The 9,057-nt window shown below is 43.7% G+C and overlaps 1 long non-coding RNA gene across 1 annotated transcript in view; it reads left to right on the top strand.

The window, feature by feature from the left end:
* Positions 1-40: 40 nt before the first annotated feature.
* The window catches only part of LOC143830319 (uncharacterized), a 31,324-nt gene continuing 22,307 nt past the window's right edge, over positions 41-9,057 (top strand). The window contains exons 1-2 of the long non-coding RNA XR_013228426.1: positions 41-172; positions 663-836. This is a non-coding gene — a long non-coding RNA (uncharacterized LOC143830319). The remainder of the gene's footprint in view (positions 173-662; positions 837-9,057) is intronic.

The following is a 9,057-nucleotide window of genomic DNA, read 5'->3' as shown; positions in this document are numbered from 1 at the left end:
GTGGCTTTTCTGTGGCGGAGGCGGGCGCTAAGTTGGGCAAAGAGTTTCGATTGGCGGAAGGTCAGATCAGTCTGAGACTGGTGGTTGGGCCGCTCATAGAAATCAGAAGAAATCAGACTCGAGCGGGTAGCACAAATCAGAAGCGTCATCGGGACAGGACACGGCGTTCCAGGTAGCTCTCTTGCTAAATCCGAAACAAAAGGCCGAGTAATACTTTTGGTTACCGCCCAGCAAAATCACACACAAAAGCGTTCAAGTTTCCCGGACGACTCTATCAACCTGGATGTTAAAAAGGGGAGAAAGGTGTTTCTGGTGTTCGGCGAGGCAGAGAGCTTGTGGTGGGGCCCGGAGACCGGGTTGGGAAATACCTGGAGAATTTGGCGGTGGAGCCGAGAGTGGACTAGATTTGGGGTGGGGAGTGGAGTGCGGTGCCATGTCTACCCTCCAAAGCAGCCGTTTTCAACAGTGGAACTGACCTCTGTCTGATTCAGAGGATTCCCAAGTCCCACCTGGGGATTTGGCATCCCTGGTAGGCAATTTGCACCTTAGCGCCTTCCTAGGACTTGGAAGCTTGCACTTGGAAGCTTAGCTGTGGCTAAGTCACAGCTGTTAAGTAGTTCTTTACCCCCTTGTAATATGATTGGGTTTCCTTTTGCCCACAGTGGAAGAGAGGTGTCATCAAAGAGAATTTGGTCCCACATACACTCCCTTGCAATAGCTGGTTTTGGGAGCACCCCCTACAGCAGGGATCCCCAACCTTTCTGAGCCTGCAGATGCATTTGGAATTCTGACATGGAACTGTGGGTATAGCTACAAAATGTCTGCCACAGGAGGTGGTAGGTACAGCCAAAGCAACACTGTTAAATCTCCAGTAGCCAATTCTCACTTGCCCCGGAGGAACGGAACAGAACCAATGGGAGGAAATTAATTCAAAAAAATTCTGTTTAAACATCCAGAAGAAGTTCCTGGCAGTTAGAGCAGTTTCTCAGTGGAACAGGCTTCCTCGGGAGGTGGTGGGTTCTCCATCTTTGGAAATTTTTAAACAGAAGCTGGATAGCCATCTGACAGAGAGGCTGATTCTGTGAAGATTCAAGGGGGTGGCAGATTACAGTGGATGAGCGATAGGGTTGTGAGTGGCCTGCATAGTGCAGGGGGTTGGACTAGATGACCCAAGAGGCCCTTCCAACTCTATTATTCTATGATTCTAGAAGCATTGTTAGGCAAAAGACTGCCTGGCCCCACCCACATAGTAAAAATACTTGGTGGGTACTAGAAAAGGAATCCGGCACCTCATTAGCACTGAGCACTACATTGGAGACCCCTCTTTGAAAGGGTTAATTTCCTTCTCATAAGGGATACTTCTCGCATTTTGTAATCGTTTTTTTAAATTTACAAATTAAGCATAGATGAATAAGAAGGCACATAGATGAACCATTTTTAATCAGCTTCCTCAAAAGAAGAAGAGTTGGTTCTTAAAAGCCGCTTTTCTCTACCCGAAGGAGGCTCAAAGGGGCTTACAGTCGCCTTCCCTTTCCTCTCCCCACAACAGACACCCTGTGAGGTGGGTGAGGCTGAGAGAGCTCTGATATCACTGCTCGGTCAGAACAGTTTTATCAGTGCCGTGGCGAGCCCAAGGTCACCCAGCAGGCTGCATGTGGGGGAGTGCAGAATCGAACCGGCATGCCAGATTAGAAGTCCACACTTCTAACCACTACACCAAAAGCAAATCACAGGACAGTCAAGGTTCCTGTGTACCTAATTTCAAAACTTGCAATTCTCTGTCTTGACCGGTTATATTCCATCTGTGAAAACTATTTCCTACAAGCCTCCTATAACAGGTGGGTTGTTTGATAGCTAGTAATCATGAGCCTCCAATGCTCATATGAATAAGCATCTGGTAGGCATCATTTCCTGTTGAAGCATATCTTTAAGACCAGCAAAGTTTTATTCTGGGTATATAATCTTTTGTGTCTACTTTATTGGTCTCAAAGGTGCTACTGGACTCAAATTGTATTCTGTTGCTTCAGACCAGCACAGCTTCCCACCTGAATGAATAATGTTGGTTTGTTTCATAAAGCATTAGAAATCCCTTTACTTGATAAAACACAAATTTGTTTTAATGTTTCTTGTATGGGCAAGCCTGCTGTAGTCTCCATGTCATCAAACAAAGTCTTATGGCACTTTAGAAGTCAGTAAGATTTATTCCAGCAGAAGCTTTCTTCAGTTAAAACTGTCTTTCTCGAATACACATCCATAAGGCCAATGTATTTGTATTAAAGGCTGAAAGCAACAGAAAGGGTGTTTTGTGTGTGTGTGTTTGCATGAGAGAGAGACAATGATACAGAGAGAGTCCAATTCAAAATTATATCCTATAGTATATCTACAATGGCTCCTGATGTCAGTCTCTACTGATGGAAGGGATTTCGTTCAGTGAAATGGAACTTCCTCCTTTCCCTCACCTTAGTTCCTGGATGATGGGACTGTCCTGGATAAGGCTGTCAGCTATGGGCTGGGAAATACCTGGAGAATTTGGGGGTGGAGCCAGGAGTGGGTGGGATTTGAAGTAGGGAGGGACATCAGTGGAGTATAATGATATAGAGTTTGTTATCCAAAGCAGCCATTTTCTCCAGGAGAATGGAAGAGCTATAATTCCAGGGGATCCTCAGGTCCTACCTGGGAACTGGCATCCCTAGTCTTGTAATAGCATGAGTGGGAATGCCCACAAATCTCACTGTCTCGCTAGTAGAAGTTTTTTGCAGGCTCTAACTCCAGGATTCAGCGTGCTCAAAAGCCAACATTGTGGTGTAGTGGTCTGAGTATCAGTCTAGGATCTGGCATAACCAGGTTTGAAGCCCCACTCTGTGGCAGAGGCTTACTGGATGACTTTTTGTGGATAAAGTGGACAAGAAGGGAACCGTGCAAGCTGATTAAGGTAGGACGTAAATGAATAAATAAGTACCATAGCACATTTATTCTTCTAGGCAGCAGGTGAAATTATGACTTTCATAGTCATGTGGCTCAAAGTCAAAACATTGTCTATTGACTCATATCTGGTTGCGTTAGGTATATTTATTAATGCTTTCTATCCTGTTTTCAAAAAAGGAGCCAATTTGCCTCTTTGTAATTTTACTGGTTACACCAATGCAGGATGGACATGGAATCTGTATTGCTTTGTGCTAATATTGAATGAAAATGAGCATCCTTATTGAGATAAGAATCTTATGACCAGCCAGGGTGAACCGGGACATAGGATTTTCTGCCCCCAAGCATTTCCCCTCTGCTCTAATTTAGCTAATTACTACACACATTTTATCCTTGCAACCTGAATTCCCTTTTGGCAACACCCTTCACAGGTTCTGACTGGGATATAAGAAAGCTTCATACCAGCTCATGTCTGACAAAAGGATCTTTGACTCTCAAAATCTTGTTGGATTCTAAAGTGCTACTGGGTTAAAATCTAGCTCCACAAAGTTGTTGCTGAACTTGAGATATTAGTACTCATTCCATCCAGTAGAGGGCAATATTGTATTAACACAGATGATGCATCGGTTTTCCTTTGACAATTATAGGAATGGGCAGATTCTTTGAAAAATTAAACTGTAAGCCTCTTGTGAAGCAATGTTCATTGTGGCAAAGTCAATTTGAATTTCACCTACATTCCCCTTATTTAAATAGGATTAAAAGGCAAGTTACATTTCATCATTATACATATAAATCACACAGTCACAAATCTAAATAATTTCCTTTTGCCCTTTGGGAACAGTTTGGCAAAAATGTTATTTGATTACGACTAATGATTTCTGTCAATAGTGCCATCTTTACAATCCATTGCTAGGCTAGATAGAGAAGTGATAATGCCCCAAACACCTGTCAGGCTTTCTGACTGAGCAGAGATTTGAAGCTGACCTGCAATCCCCTCCACATGTACCTGGAAGTAAATCCCATTGGCTGCATGAGACCAAATTCAGAGTCAATGTGCATAGAACTTAACTGCATCTCAATTCACATCCTGAGTCAGTATTCTAATCATAGTTGTACTACACGGAAGTCCACAGCAGCCCTATTCTTATATTAGGCTTGGAACAATAATATTTGCAATTAAATTTCATATGCTTTATACTGCAGCTTAGGTGATCTTAATTGCAGAGTCTGAACTGTGATTTAGCATTAGATATTGACAAGAACCCAGCAAACTTGCTTTGTGCAGTTTTCAAAATGTATTTAAGTAATGGGGATTTGTGAAAATGATCCATGGGTAAAAGGAGCAAGGGGAAAACTGGTCTCAGATAAAGCGTCCTTTGAAGCTGTTTTCCGGGTCTCTCTTGCAGACCTTTAAACTGTGAGAGGGTAATCAATCCCTCGTGCAGCTTGAAGGAGCCTTTGGGGGCAGGGGGAATAGGCCTTGCATTTGGGGAAAGGAAGAATTGAGCTCTGTGACCATTTCTCCCCTCCCCCTTTTAGGCCTCAGACTGAAGGAGGGCAGGCCCTTGTTTCCCTTTATTCTCTGCTTGCACATGACTCACTGCTGCCAACATTCCCTGACAGCATGGAGGCAGCCCATGTGTTTTGACCCACTGACATTTTCCACAAGGGTCTGCACTGTCAGCAGAGGCCCTCTCCTGTTCTGCTTCCTTATTTTGATTCCCAACACACACAGAGCACCCCCCCCCCAATTTGCTAATTTAAAGAATTATTCCAGAGTGAAAATATGCTTTCCAGCCAGATCCCCCTCCTCAGACCAATAGTACTAAAGAGTTTCTCTGTAAATTCAATAATTAAGGTGCTGCCATTTTTAAATCAACCATTGTGGAGTTTATGTGTAAGAAAACCAGGCCCTTTTTCAACATAAAATAATAGATTGAGACCTTATACAATTAAGCTGCCTACCAAGCAAGTATTCCTGTAAGAAACTGTATGCTTGCTGATAGCCAGGAGTCAAGTTCTTCTAAGTTAGACACACATACTTCTTCACTCAGCTTATAGAGGTGAATATTCCTACAACAGATTGGAGTCTGTTTCCACAGGCAGTAGCAGAAGCAGTTTTTCCAGACAGCAATCAACAAACCCCTACAGTCAGTCCCAAGACACAAGCAAGCAGCCCAGTCTTATTACTAAATCCTTGCTCTCGGGATGCTGGATTTCACTCATTTCTTCATTTGCATGTTCCCCAGCATCTGGATGCAATTCGGGCCTAACAGATGTCCTCTCTGGAGAGACTCTCTTCCGAAGGAGGAGTCCCAAGCTAATCCAGGGCAGGAAAACAGCCAACTAACTGCTAGCTAGTGGAGCCCTCCAATACACATGCTGATCAACTTAATGCTGGTTTTATGGGTGATTGTAAATCATGCAGCAGAAATCTCCACAGGGATGAGTCTTGAACTTCTCACACAGCGCTTCCCTTGTCTTAAATATTCTCAAGCTTGAATGCATTGTCAATATTGATTTAGGCACTACTCCACTAACTTCCTGTTATTTTTTTAAACTTTAATTTTTGCATTTATAAGAACTGCATCTATAGATAACTTTGAATCATAGAGTTGGAAGGGGCCACACAGGCCATCTAGTCCAACCCTCTGCTCAACGCAGGATCAGCCCTAAGTATCCTAAAGCATCCAAGAAAAGTGTGCATCCAACCTTTGCTTGAAGACTGCCAGTGAGGGGGAGCTCACCACCTCCTTAGGCAGCCTATTCCACTGCTGAACTACTCTGACTGTGAAATTTCCCCCCCACCCCTGATATCTAGCCTATATCGTTGTACTTGTAGTTTAAACCCATTACTGCACGTCCTTTCCTTGGTTTCAATTTATTAGTATTACGTCATAGGATATTTTAACTTGGAGCTTGGTTCAATTGAACTAATTAATGGGATACTCCAATCAAGATTATTCCATAACCCCCTAAATTAATCCATTGCAATAGCCATAAGTTAATGCTACTTGTGCTTTTTCTTCAGGGTGAAGAATTCTAACTGCAAACTCCTTCACTGACTGTTTGCCACTGAAATGCTAATTAAGTTAAAGGGGCATATAGTAGTTTCAGGTGTTCATATGACTTCTTTTGAGAGAAATTTGATCATCTAGAAAGGTCTACACATTATTTCATAATCAACTGCACTTAAAGCCTTTTCCTGCCTTTCACCCACCACCCGACCCCGCATGTGGTGGTTAACTCTAGATACGGATAACAGACTTTTGTAAAACTGCACGTACTAATACATATATTGTTAGTTTATTTTGGGTCCTATTCATTTATTTGGGTTATAGACCTTGTAACTCAGAAGTTTCTGAACATCAAAGGCTGAGCCCTCTCCAGTGTGGAGAGTGGGTAAGAATATTGGACTCTAATCTGGAGAATTGGGTTTGATTCCCCACTCCTCCATATGCAGCCAGCTGGGTGACCTTGGGTTAAGTTCTCTTAGAGATGTTCTTATAGAACTGTTCTGTTAGAGTTCTCTCAGCCCCATTTACCTAACAGGGTGTCTGCTGTGGGGAGAGGAAGGGAAAGGTGTTTGTAAGTTGCTTTGGAACTCCTTTGGGTTGTGAAAAGTGGGACATTTAAAAAACCTTTTATTTATTGTCAGTATACTTTTTTGTATGTGTGATTCTGTGTTCACCCCCCCACCCCAACATATTTATGCACACACACTTATTCATGCTACTCATATGCAATTATTTAAATAAACTTGCTACTTACATATGTGATTCTGAAGCCTACACAGTTTAACATTTTGATAGTGCTATCTAATCCTCCTGAGTCAGCATCCGTACACAGTTCCATCTCCTTAAGGCTTATTATAGTACTTAAAAAAATATACCTGGGGTGTTGGAATGTTCTTCCATATCTCTGAAGTAATTGTTCCTGTGATGGACTGCACTTTAGAAGCTAAAAATTGCTATACAAACAGCTGAGGGTCCATGAAGGGTTAATTATTCACAGAAAGAGAGAGCCACGAATGACAGGCTGCTCAAAGACATCTGATTGGTTAGCATCAGTGATCAGAGAGACTTGAGAGCTGCATGCATAGGATACAGTGAGTCTGATTTCTGTCTTGACTGAGTTGTGTACTGACAGTCTGATTTCAGCCTTAGCTGAGAGTGGTTAAATACAGGGAACAGGGAGAGAATTGGCAAGGAAATCTGGGAAGCAGGCAGAGACTCCCATGTTGACTAAGGAAAGGGGATAGATTTTATAGTGTGCAAATCAAATTTCCTACCCAGTTAAAGAGGCAGTTAGTTCTGAAGAGTGCAGAGATCACTGATGTGGTGTGGTTAGAAACTGCCTTTAGATACATTAAGAGTTAAAAATTCAGGCTGAGGACTGGTGTTTCAAGAGCAGAGGTTTGGGTACTGGAAAGATTGTACCAGCCTTCTGGGGACCAAATGAGTTAGAGCAGTGGTTCTCAACCTGTGGATCGGGACCCCAAGTAGGGTCCACTGGCCCCTTCTGTGGGGTCGCCAGGTTGGTGGCCATCGTGGGGACAGCAGCAGTGGCAGGCAGCAAGCAGTGTGCCTGCGTGTGTGCCTGGGGGAGCTTGCCTGACACGCCTGCTGTTCCCCACCTCCCCACGAAGCCCTGTGTGGAAGCCAACCGACAGTGGGCAGTCGAGCGGGCAGGCAGTGAGGAGGAGCCCAAATTGTCTGGCTGTGCAGCCAAGAACAGCTGGCGAGGCGGCTTGCGATGGCTGTCCCCCACCCGCCCACTGGGGCAGGCCTCGCCCTCCCAGACTGCCTGGAGGTCTGCAGGCAGCAGAAGGGGGCGAGAGAGACCATGCAACCTGCGCAAGCTGCGGCGGTGTCTCCTTTCTTTGCTGCTCCCCTCTGGGGAAACTGCCCAGCTTGCATCGAAGTCACCCCTTCTGGCGGGTGGCACCTGGTGGCCATCTCAGTTGTTGTCTGTCTGCACCACCACCAAAGTTGGGGTCGTGGCCCCAAAAAGGTTAAGAACCGCTGAGTCAGAGGTTACTCGAAGGAAGTGGACTGAGTGTTTTGGGGGAAAGGGGGGGAAGTGCTAAAACAAATGTCTCTCAATGTAGATATTTAAGTCATTGTGAAAGGCTGAATATTTAAAGTCTGTGTTTGCACTGGTTTTACCTCAGTAATTTCAACCTCTGATTATACCTGACTGTTGTGGTTGTGGATCTGCTGAGGACTGAGCTTGAGGAGTATGGCAGTATCCAAACAGGCATGAAATTGACCAATGTGCACCTAGATCCCATTTGCCAGATCCAATCAGTTCAGACCTGAAAATGACCTGTAGTGTGCACTGGTGAGAAGATCCATTTTCTGTCTTGCGTATATATATTGGGGTTTTCAGGGGTTTTCTTGGTTCAGTCTTCGCTTATCTTGAACCATGCCAAGGTCTTAATAAAGAGCTGATTGAACTCCCAGAGTCCTCACTTCCTTCAAATTCACAGACTTAACACTGACCTTTCTACTATGTGCTAAATAAAATAATTTGTTGTTCTTTAATTTCAAAACACTTCATGAGCAATTTAAGTTGCTTAAGTTAAAGCAGGCTCCTGATTCTTCTTTCAGGTTCCAGGGCTGAGTCAACAGCTAAAAATATCTACGGTGATAGGGTGGGACAACCAGAGTGCTTCAGCAAAGAAGATAACACATTACTAGGGCAGCTCAGTCACAGAAGGGATAGAAAAATTAAGGGAAAATTTTGCCTCTAGGGGAGGGAAAGGAACAGGGTTGTTTTAGTTCCAAAGACTGCAAGCTCTGCTTAATGCAAGCTCCCCCCCCCTTTGTTGGGTTTATCTGATTTTAGAGGTAGTTTGGCTAAATCACTACTGAATAAATAGACTTAGGAAAGAAAATATGGGTGCAAAGTTAAAGATATTTGAACTAGGCTATCTTTGCTCTTCATGTATAAACCTTGGCTAGATACATTTTTAATATTTAACAAGTTAGGCAAAGGAAAGCTGGTGCATGTACCTTGTTAATCTGTTAACAAATCTGCATAGTTCTTTGCAGTTTTCTAAATAGCCAACACAGATAGCAAAGAAGCCAGGGTCCGACAGCATAGTTGTTCCCAAAAGACAACTTTTTTTTT

Source organism: Paroedura picta, chromosome 2, assembly GCF_049243985.1.
Source record: "Paroedura picta isolate Pp20150507F chromosome 2, Ppicta_v3.0, whole genome shotgun sequence".
In the NCBI taxonomy this organism is placed as follows: domain Eukaryota; kingdom Metazoa; phylum Chordata; class Lepidosauria; order Squamata; family Gekkonidae; genus Paroedura; species Paroedura picta.
Note: the sequence above shows the minus strand (reverse complement) of the source record. Positions and strands in the feature narration are given on the sequence as shown.